This window comes from Choloepus didactylus, chromosome X (genome assembly GCF_015220235.1).
Source record: "Choloepus didactylus isolate mChoDid1 chromosome X, mChoDid1.pri, whole genome shotgun sequence".
In the NCBI taxonomy this organism is placed as follows: Eukaryota; Metazoa; Chordata; class Mammalia; order Pilosa; family Megalonychidae; genus Choloepus; species Choloepus didactylus.
In genome coordinates, this window is record NC_051334.1 from 50,815,760 (window position 1) to 50,825,629 (window position 9,870).

Sequence of the window (9,870 nt, forward strand, 5' to 3'; positions counted from 1 at the left end):
CAGTTGTCAGCAAGACTTGATAGGGTCCTTCCCAGATCGGTTGAAGTTTGGATTCTCTCCATGACTGGATCAGAACTCAGCTGCCAGGCTGATGTCGATGGGCAGCAAATTCAAGAGGCGGGGTCTGAGCCAGCAGTCCACGGTGCCTGAGAGATGATAAAGTAGAAGACAAGGCCAGTATATAATTCTTAAGAAAAAGATCCTTTGTGTCTAGGGAGGGGAGCTCTCCAGTCCTCCTGGGGAAAGGCAAACTAAAAAGCATTTCATAAGGGGAAATTCCCGGTTCTTTTCTAGGGGCAGTCCTGATTCTTAGTAGAGCTATAGGTAAGCACTTGATCCAAGGTAACTTTGTTTCCAAAACTAATTTAGAAAGATGTTTCTTTATGGTTTGATTCATTCTTTCCACTCTCCCAGAGGATGGTGGATGCCAGGGAGTGTGGAAGTCCCAAGTGACACCCAGGCTTCTCATGACATTCTGCAATACACGGGAGATAAAGTGACTGCCATTATCAGAGTCTATATTTTCCACTAACCCATAACGGGGAATGATTTGTTCAAGGATAACTTTAGAAGTTCCCAATGCTGTAGCTGAGGATAGAGGGTAGGCTTCCACCCATCCAGTGAGGTGGTCGACAATTACCAGAATATATTTTAAACAACCGATTGGTGGCATTTCAGTATAATCAACTTGAATGCTCTGGAATGGTCTCAGGCTCGGCTCTCTTCCCCCTTGTACCTGTTTTCTTAAAACCTTTTTATTAATTTTTTGACAAATTATACACCGTTCACAGATTTGTTTAGCAACTGTATAAAGGCCTACACATCCAAATTGTTTAAGTACTACATCACACATGGCTTGTACCCCCCAATGACTCCCCTGGTGTAGGACTGCTAATATCTCCCTCATTATTTGTTTATTTAACATTTGTCTGCCATCTGGGAGAAACCATTTCCCCTGATCATTTAAGGTTGCTCCTAACTGTTTCAACTCTTTTACTTCTTTGGCAGAGAATGTAGGGACCCCAAATTCCTTAGGGATAGAGGGTATTAGGACCATTATTTTTAAAGGGGGGTAGAGAGAGGCCTCCTTAGCCTTTTCATCAGCCAACCTATTGCCTTTTGCCTCAAAAGTAGGTCCCTTCTGATGTCCATTTATATGCACCACTGATATTTCTCTAGGTAAGAGTAGATTGGTTAATACTTGTTTCACCAATTCCCCATGAACCAGTTCTTTTCCTTTGCTATTGATTAATCCCCTTTCTTCCCAGATCTTTCCAAAGGTGTGGACTACCCCAAAGGCATACTTAGAGTCAGTGTATATTGTACCATCCTTTCCTTCTAATAATTTGAGGGCTTGATTTAGTGCATACAACTCACAAGTTTGAGCTGACCACTTATTGGGCAATCGGCTAGCTTCTTTTACTTCACAAGTTATCCCATCTACAACTGCATAGCCATTGTGCCTTTCTCCTTCTAGGACTTTGGAGGATCCATCTATGAACAGTCTTTCCCCCGAGTGCAGGGGAAGATCCCTTAGGTCAGGTCGGACTCGAGTTTGGTATTCAATTAGGTCTAAACAGTCATGCTTAGGGGTTTCTACTTGCTCAGGCCCCTTCCAGAGGAAGGAGGCCGGGTTTAGGCTATGATCTGTTGTTAAGACCAAATCATCTTTTTCCATTAGGATTGCCTCATATTTTAAGATTTGGGAATTAGTTAACCATTTCCCTGCCCTTTGAGACAGAATAGTTCTCACTTGATGAGGAGTACTAACTACTAATGCCCCTCCAAAGGTTAATTTCCTGCTTTCTTCTACTAAAAGGGCAGTTGCTGCAATGGCTTGAACACACCCAGGCCACCCCCTAGAGACTGGATCTAAAACCTTTGAAAGGAAAGCCACCGGCTTTCTTTGGCCTCCCCAGATTTGGGTTAGGACCCTCAAAGCTGTTCCCTTATCTACTGTAACAAACAGGTGAAAGGGTTTTTCGAGGGAAGGAAGTGCTAGAACAGGAGCTTGCACCAGTGCCTGCTTGAGTTCATTTAAAGCCTTTATTTCCACTTCCTCCCATTCTATCTTGTCAGGCTCTTCCTCTAGTAATTTCTGGTATAGCCCTTTAGTTCAAGATGCAAAAGAATCTATCCACAATCTACAGTACCCTACCAATCCCAGGAATTTTCTTAGCTCTCTTTTTGTTTGAGGAAGAGGCAACTCTACTATGGCCTGGATTCTTTCTGGATGGATTTTTCTTTTTCCTTCACTTATGAGGTGGCCTAGGTACTTAACTTCCCTTGCTACAAATTGCAGTTTACTTTTAGATACCCTTAATCCTTGTTCCCCTAAAAAGTTCAGTAGATTTTTCGTAGCTTGAGCCACCACTTGCCTTTCTTTACCTGATATTAATAGATCATCTACATATTGCAGAAGGGTGATTTCAGGTGGGACTGGAAATTTTTCCAGTACCCTCTCTAACTCTTGCCCAAAGAGATTGGAGGACTCCGTGAAACCCTGAGGTAAGATCGTCCATCTGTATTGCTGCTTTCGCCCATTGAAGGGATCTTCCCACTCAAAGGCAAACAGGTCTCTACTTTCTGGATCAAGGGGACAGGCCCAGAAGGCATCCTTTAAATCTACTACACTAAACCACTTATGATGGAAGGGAATTTTACTCAGGAGAGTGTAAGGATTAGGAACTACAGGGTGTCGAACCTGGACAATTTTATTAATGGCCCTTAGATCCTGCACCATTCTCCAGCTACCATCTGGTTTCTGAATGGGGAGAATGGGAGTATTAAAAGAGGACATACAGGTTTCCAAGAGTCCATCTCGAAGGAGACCCTCAATGATGGGTTGGAGTCCCTGTCTTCCTTTAAGAGGAATAGGGAGAGAGGCGGGGCAAGATGGCAGACTGGTGAGCTGTATGTTTTAGTTACTCCTCCAGGAAAGTAGGTAGAAAGCCAGGAACTGCGTGGACTGGACACCACAGAGCAATCTGACTTTGGGCATACTTCATACAACACTCATGAAAACGTGGAACTGCTGAGATCAGCGAAATCTGTAAGTTTTTGCGGCCAGGGGACCCGCGCCCCTCCCTGCCAGGCTCAGTCCCATGGGAGGAGGGGCTGTCAGCTCCGGGAAGGAGAAGGGAGAACTGCAGTGGCTGCTCTTATCGGAAACTCATTCTACTGATACAGACTCCAACCATAGATAGACTGAGACCAGACACCAGAGAATCTGAGAGCAGCCAGCCCAGCAGAAAGGAGACAGGCATAGAAAAAAAACAACACGAAAAACTCCAAAATAAAAGCAGAGGATTTTTGGAGTTCTGGTGAACATAGAAAGGGGAAGGGCCCTGAGGCGCATATGCAAATCAAGAAGAAAAGCTGATCTCTCTGCCCTGTGGACCTTTCCTTAATGGCCCTGGTTGCTTTGTCTCTTAGCATTTCAATAACCCATTAGATCTCCGAGGAGGGCCCTTTTTTTTTTTTTTTTTTTAATCCTTTTTTCTTTTTCTAAAACAATTACTCTAAGAAGCCCAATACAGAAAGCTTCAAAGACTTACTATTTGGGCAGGTCAAGTCAAGAGCAGAACTAGGAGAGCTCTGAGACAAAACGCAATAATCCACTGGCTGAGAAAATTCACTAAACACCACAACTTCCCAAGAAAAGGGGGGTGTCCGCCCACAGCCATCATCCTGGTGGACAGGAAACACTCCTGCCCATCGCCAGCCCCATAGCCCAGAGCTGCCCCAGACAACCCAGTGTGACGGAAGTGCTTCAAATAACAGGCACACACCACAAAACTGGGTGTGGACATTAGCCTTCCCTGCAACCTCAGCTGATAGTCCCAGAGTTGGGAAGGTAGAGCAGTGTGAATTAACAAAGCCCCATTCAGCCATCATTTCAGCAGACTGGGAGCCTCCCTACACAGCCCAGCAGCCCAGAACTGCCCTGGGGGGACGGCACTCACCTGTGACATAGCACAGTCATCCCTCAACAGAGGACCCGGGGTGCACGGCCTGGAAGAGGGGCCCACTTGCAAGTCTCAGGAGCCATACGCCAATACCAAGGACTTGTGGGTCAGTGGCAGAGACAAACTGTGGCAGGACTGAACTGAAGGATTAGACTATTGCAGCAGCTTTAAAACTCTAGGATCACCAGGGAGATTTGATTGTTAGAGCCACCCCCCCTCCCTGACTGCCCAGAAACACGCCCCATATACAGGGCAGGCAACACCAACTACCAGGCAAGCTTGGTACACCAATTGGACCCCACAAGACTCACTCCCCCACTCACCAAAAAGGCTAAGCAGGGGAGAACTGGCTTGTGGAGAACAAGTGGCTCGTGGATGCCACCTGCTGGTTAGTTAGAGAAAGTGTACTCCACGAAGCTGTAGATCTGATAAATTAGAGATAAGGACTTCAATTGGTCTACAAATCCTAAAAGAACCCTATCAAGTTCAGCAAATGCCACGAGGCCAAAAACAACAGAAAATTATAAAGCATATGAAAAAACCAGACGATATGGATAACCCAAGCCCAAGCACCCAAACCAAAAGACCAGAAGAGACACAGCACCTAGAGCAGCTACTCAAAGAACTAAAGATGAACAATGAGACCATAGTACGGGAGATAAAGGAAATCAAGAAGACCCTAGAAGAGCATAAAGAAGACATTGCAAGACTAAATAAAAAAATGGATGATCTTATGGAAATTAAAGAAACTGTTGACCAAATTAAAAAGATTCTGGACACTCATAGTACAAGACTAGAGGAAGTTGAACAACGAATCAGTGACCTCGAAGATGACAGAATGGAAAATGAAAGCATAAAAGAAAGAATGGGGAAAAAAATTGAAAAAATCGAAATGGACCTCAGGGATATGATAGATAATATGAAACGTCCAAATATAAGACTCATTGGTGTCCCAGAAGGGGAAGAAAAGGGTAAAGGTCTAGGAAGAGTATTCAAAGAAATTGTTGGGGAAAACTTCCCAAATCTTCTAAACAACATAAATACACAAATCATAAATGCTCAGCGAACTCCAAATAGAATAAATCCAAATAAACCCACTCCGAGACATATACTGATCACACTGTCAAACACAGAAGAGAAGGAGCAAGTTCTGAAAGCAGCAAGAGAAAAGCAATTCACCACATACAAAGGAAACAGCATAAGACTAAGTAGTGACTACTCAGCAGCCACCATGGAGGCAAGAAGGCAGTGGCACGATATATTTAAAATTCTGAGTGAGAAAAATTTCCAGCCAAGAATACTTTATCCAGCAAAGCTCTCCTTCAAATTTGAGGGAGAGCTTAAATTTTTCACAGACAAACAAATGCTGAGAGAATTTGCTAACAAGAGACCTGCCCTACTGGAGATACTCAAGGGAGCCCTACAGACAGAGAAACAAAGAAAGGACAGAGAGACTTGGAGAAAGGTTAAGTACTAAAGAGATTCGGTATGGGTACAATAAAGGATATTAATAGAAAGAGGGGAAAAATTATGACACACATAAACCAAAGGATAAGATGGCTGATTCAAGAAATGCCTTCACGGTTATAACGTTGAATGTAAATGGATTAAACTCCCCAATTAAAAGATATAGATTCGCAGAATGGATCAAAAAAAATGAACCATCAATATGTTGCATACAAGAGACTCATCTTAGACACAGGGACACAAAGAAACTGAAAGTGAAAGGATGGAAAAAAATATTTCATGCAAGCTACAGCCAAAAGAAAGCAGGTGTAGCAATATTAATCTCAGATAAAATAGACTTCAAATGCAGGGATGTTTTGAGAGACAAAGAAGGCCACTACGTACTAATAAAAGGGGCAATTCAGCAAGAAGAAATAACAATCGTAAATGTCTATGCACCCAACCAAGGTGCCACAAAATACATGAGAGAAACACTGGCAAAACTAAAGGAAGCAATTGATGTTTCCACAATAATTGTGGGAGACTTCAACACATCACTCTCTCCTATAGATAGATCAACCAGACAGAAGACCAATAAGGAAATTGAAAACCTAAACAATCTGATAAATGAATTAGATTTAACAGACATATACAGGACATTACATCCCAAATCACCAGGATACACATACTTTTCTAGTGCTCATGGAACTTTCTCCAGAATAGATCATATGCTGGGACATAAAACAAGCCTCAATAAATTTAAAGAGATTGAAATTATTCAAAGCACATTCTCTGACCACAATGGAATACAATTAGAAGTCAATAACCATCAGAGACTTAGAAAATTCACAAATACCTGGAGGTTAAACAACACACTCCTAAACAATCAGTGGGTTAAAGAAGAAATAGCAAGAGAAATTGCTAAATATATAGAGACGAATGAAAATGAGAACACAACATACCAAAACCTATGGGATGCAGCAAAAGCAGTGCTAAGGGGGAAATTTATAGCACTAAACGCATATATTAAAAAGGAAGAAAGAGCCAAAATCAAAGAACTAATGGATCAACTGAAGAAGCTAGAAAATGAACAGCAAACCAATCCTAAACCAAGTACAAGAAAAGAAATAACAAGGATTAAAGCAGAAATAAATGACATAGAGAACAAAAAAACAATAGAGAGGATAAATATCACCAAAAGTTGGTTCTTTGAGAAGATCAACAAGATTGACAAGCCCCTAGCTAGACTGACAAAATCAAAAAGAGAGAAGACCCATATAAACAAAATAATGAATGAAAAAGGTGACATAACTGCAGATCCTGAAGAAATTAAAAAAATTATAAGAGGATACTATGAACAACTGTATGGCAACAAACTGGATAATGTAGAGGAAATGGACAATTTCCTGGAAACATATGAACAACCTAGACTGACCAGAGAAGAAATAGAAGACCCCAACCAACCCATCACAAGCAAAGAGATCCAATCAGTCATCAAAAATCTTCCCACAAATAAATGCCCAGGGCCAGATGGCTTCACAGGGGAATTCTACCAAACTTTCCAGAAAGAACTGACACCAATCTTACTCAAACTCTTTCAAAACATTGAAGAAAATGGAACTCTACCTAACTCATTTTATGAAGCTAACATCAATCTAATACCAAAACCAGGCAAAGATGTTACAAAAAAGGAAAACTACCGGCCAATCTCCCTAATGAATATAGATGCAAAAATCCTCAACAAAATACTTGCAAATCGAATCCAAAGACACATTAAAAAAATCATACACCATGACCAAGTGGGGTTTATTCCAGGCATGCAAGGATGGTTCAACATAAGAAAATCAATCAATGTATTACAACACATTAACAAGTCCAAAGGGAAAAATCAATTGATCATCTCAATAGATGCTGAAAAAGCATTTGACAAAATCCAACATCCGTTTTTGATAAAAACACTTCAAAAGGTAGGAATTGAGGGAAACTTCCTCAACATGATAAAGAGCATATATGAAAAACCCACAGCCAGCATAGTACTCAATGGTGAGAGACTGAAAGCCTTCCCTCTAAGATCAGGAACAAGACAAGGATGCCCGCTGTCACCACTGTTATTCAACATTGTGCTGGAAGTGCTAGCCAGGGCAATCCGGCAAGACAAAGAAATAAAAGGCATCCAAATTGGAAAAGAAGAAGTAAAACTGTCATCGTTTGCAGATGATATGATCTTATATCTAGAAAACCCTGAGAAATCGACGATACAGCTACTAGAGCTAATAAACAAATTTAGCAAAGTAGCGGGATACAAGGTTAATGCACATAAGTCCGTAATGTTTCTATATGCTAGAAATGAACAAACTGAAGAGACACTCAGGAAAAAGATACCATTTTCAATAGCAACTAAAAAAATCAAGTACCTAGGAATAAACTTAACCAAAGATGTAAAAGACCTATACAAAGAAAACTACATAACTCTACTAAAAGAAATAGAAGGGGACCTTAAAAGATGGAAAAATATTCCATGTTCATGGATAGGAAGACTAAATGTCATTAAGATGTCAATTCTACCCAAACTCATCTACAGATTCAATGCAATCCCAATCAAAATTCCAACAACCTACTTTGCAGACTTGGAAAAGCTAGTTATCAAATTTATTTGGAAAGGGAAGATGCCTCGAATTGCTAAAGCCACTCTAAAAAAGAAAAACGAAGTGGGAGGACTTACCCTCCCTGACTTTGAAGCTTATTATAAAGCCACAGTTGCCAAAACAGCATGGTACTGGCACAAAGATAGACATATAGATCAATGGAATCGAATTGAGAATTCGGAGATAGACCCTCAGATCTATGGCCGACTGATCTTTGATAAGGCCCCCAAAGTCACTGAACTGAGTCATAATGGTCTTTTCAACAAATGTGGCTGGGAGAGTTGGATATCCATATCCAAAAGAATGAAAGAGGACCCCTACCTCACCCCCTACACAAAAATTAACTCAAAATGGACCAAAGATCTCAATATAAAAGAAAGTACCATAAAACTCCTAGAAGATAATGTAGGAAAACATCTTCAAGACCTTGTATTAGGCGGCCACTTCCTAGACTTTACACCCAAAGCACAAGCAACAAAAGAGAAAATAGATAAATGGGAACTCCTCAAGCTTAGAAGTTTCTGCACCTCAAAGGAATTTCTCAAAAAGGTAAAGAGGCAGCCAACTCAATGGGAAAAAATTTTTGGAAACCATGTATCTGACAAAAGACTGATATCTTGCATATATAAAGAAATCCTACAACTCAATGACAATAGTACAGTCGGCCCAATTATAAAATGGGCAAAAGATATGAAAAGACAGTTCTCTGAAGAGGAAATACAAATGGCCAAGAAACACATGAAAAAATGTTCAGCTTCACTAGCTATTAGAGAGATGCAAATTAAGACCACAATGAGATACCACCTAACACCGGTTAGAATGGCTGCCATTAAACAAACAGGAAACTACAAATGCTGGAGGGGATGTGGAGAAATTGGGACTCTTATTCACTGTTGGTGGGACTGTATAATGGTTCAGCCACTCTGGAAGTCAGTCTGGCAGTTCCTTAGAAAACTAGATATAGAGTTACCATTCGATCCAGCGATTGCACTTCTCGGTATATACCCGGAAGATCGGAAAGCAGTGACACGAACAGATATCTGCACGCCAATGTTCATAGCAGCATTATTCACAATTGCCAAAAGATGGAAACAACCCAAATGTCCTTCAACAGATGAGTGGATAAATAAAATGTGGTATATACACACGATGGAATACTACGCAGCAGTAAGAAGGAACGATCTCGTGAAACATATGACAACATGGATGAACCTTGAAGACATAATGCTAAGCGAAATAAGCCAGGCACAAAAAGAGAAATATTATATGCTACCACTAATGTGAACTTTGAAAAATGTAAAACAAATGGCTTATAATGTAAAATGTAGGGGAACTAGCAATAGAGAGCAATTAAGGAAGGGGGAACAATAATCCACGAAGAACAGATTAGCTATTTAACGTTCTGGGGATGCCCAGGAATGACTATGGTCTGTGAATTTCTGATGGATATAGTAGGAGCAAGTTCACAGAAATGTTGCTATATTATGTAACTTTCTTGGGGTAAAGTAGGAACATGTTGGAAGTTAAGCAGTTATCTTAGGTTAGTTGTCTTTTTCTTACTCCCTTGTTATGGTCTCTTTGAAATGTTCTTTTATTGTATGTTTGTTTTCTTTTTAACTTTTTTTTCATACAGTTGATTTAAAAAAGAAGGGAAAGTTAAAAAAAAAAAAAAAAGGAAAAAAAAAAAAAAGATGTAGTGCCCCCTTGAGGAGCCTGTGGAGAATGCAGTGGTATTCGCCTACCCCACCTCCATGGTTGCTAACATGACCACAGACATAGGGGACTGGTGGTTTGATGGGTTCAGCCCTCTA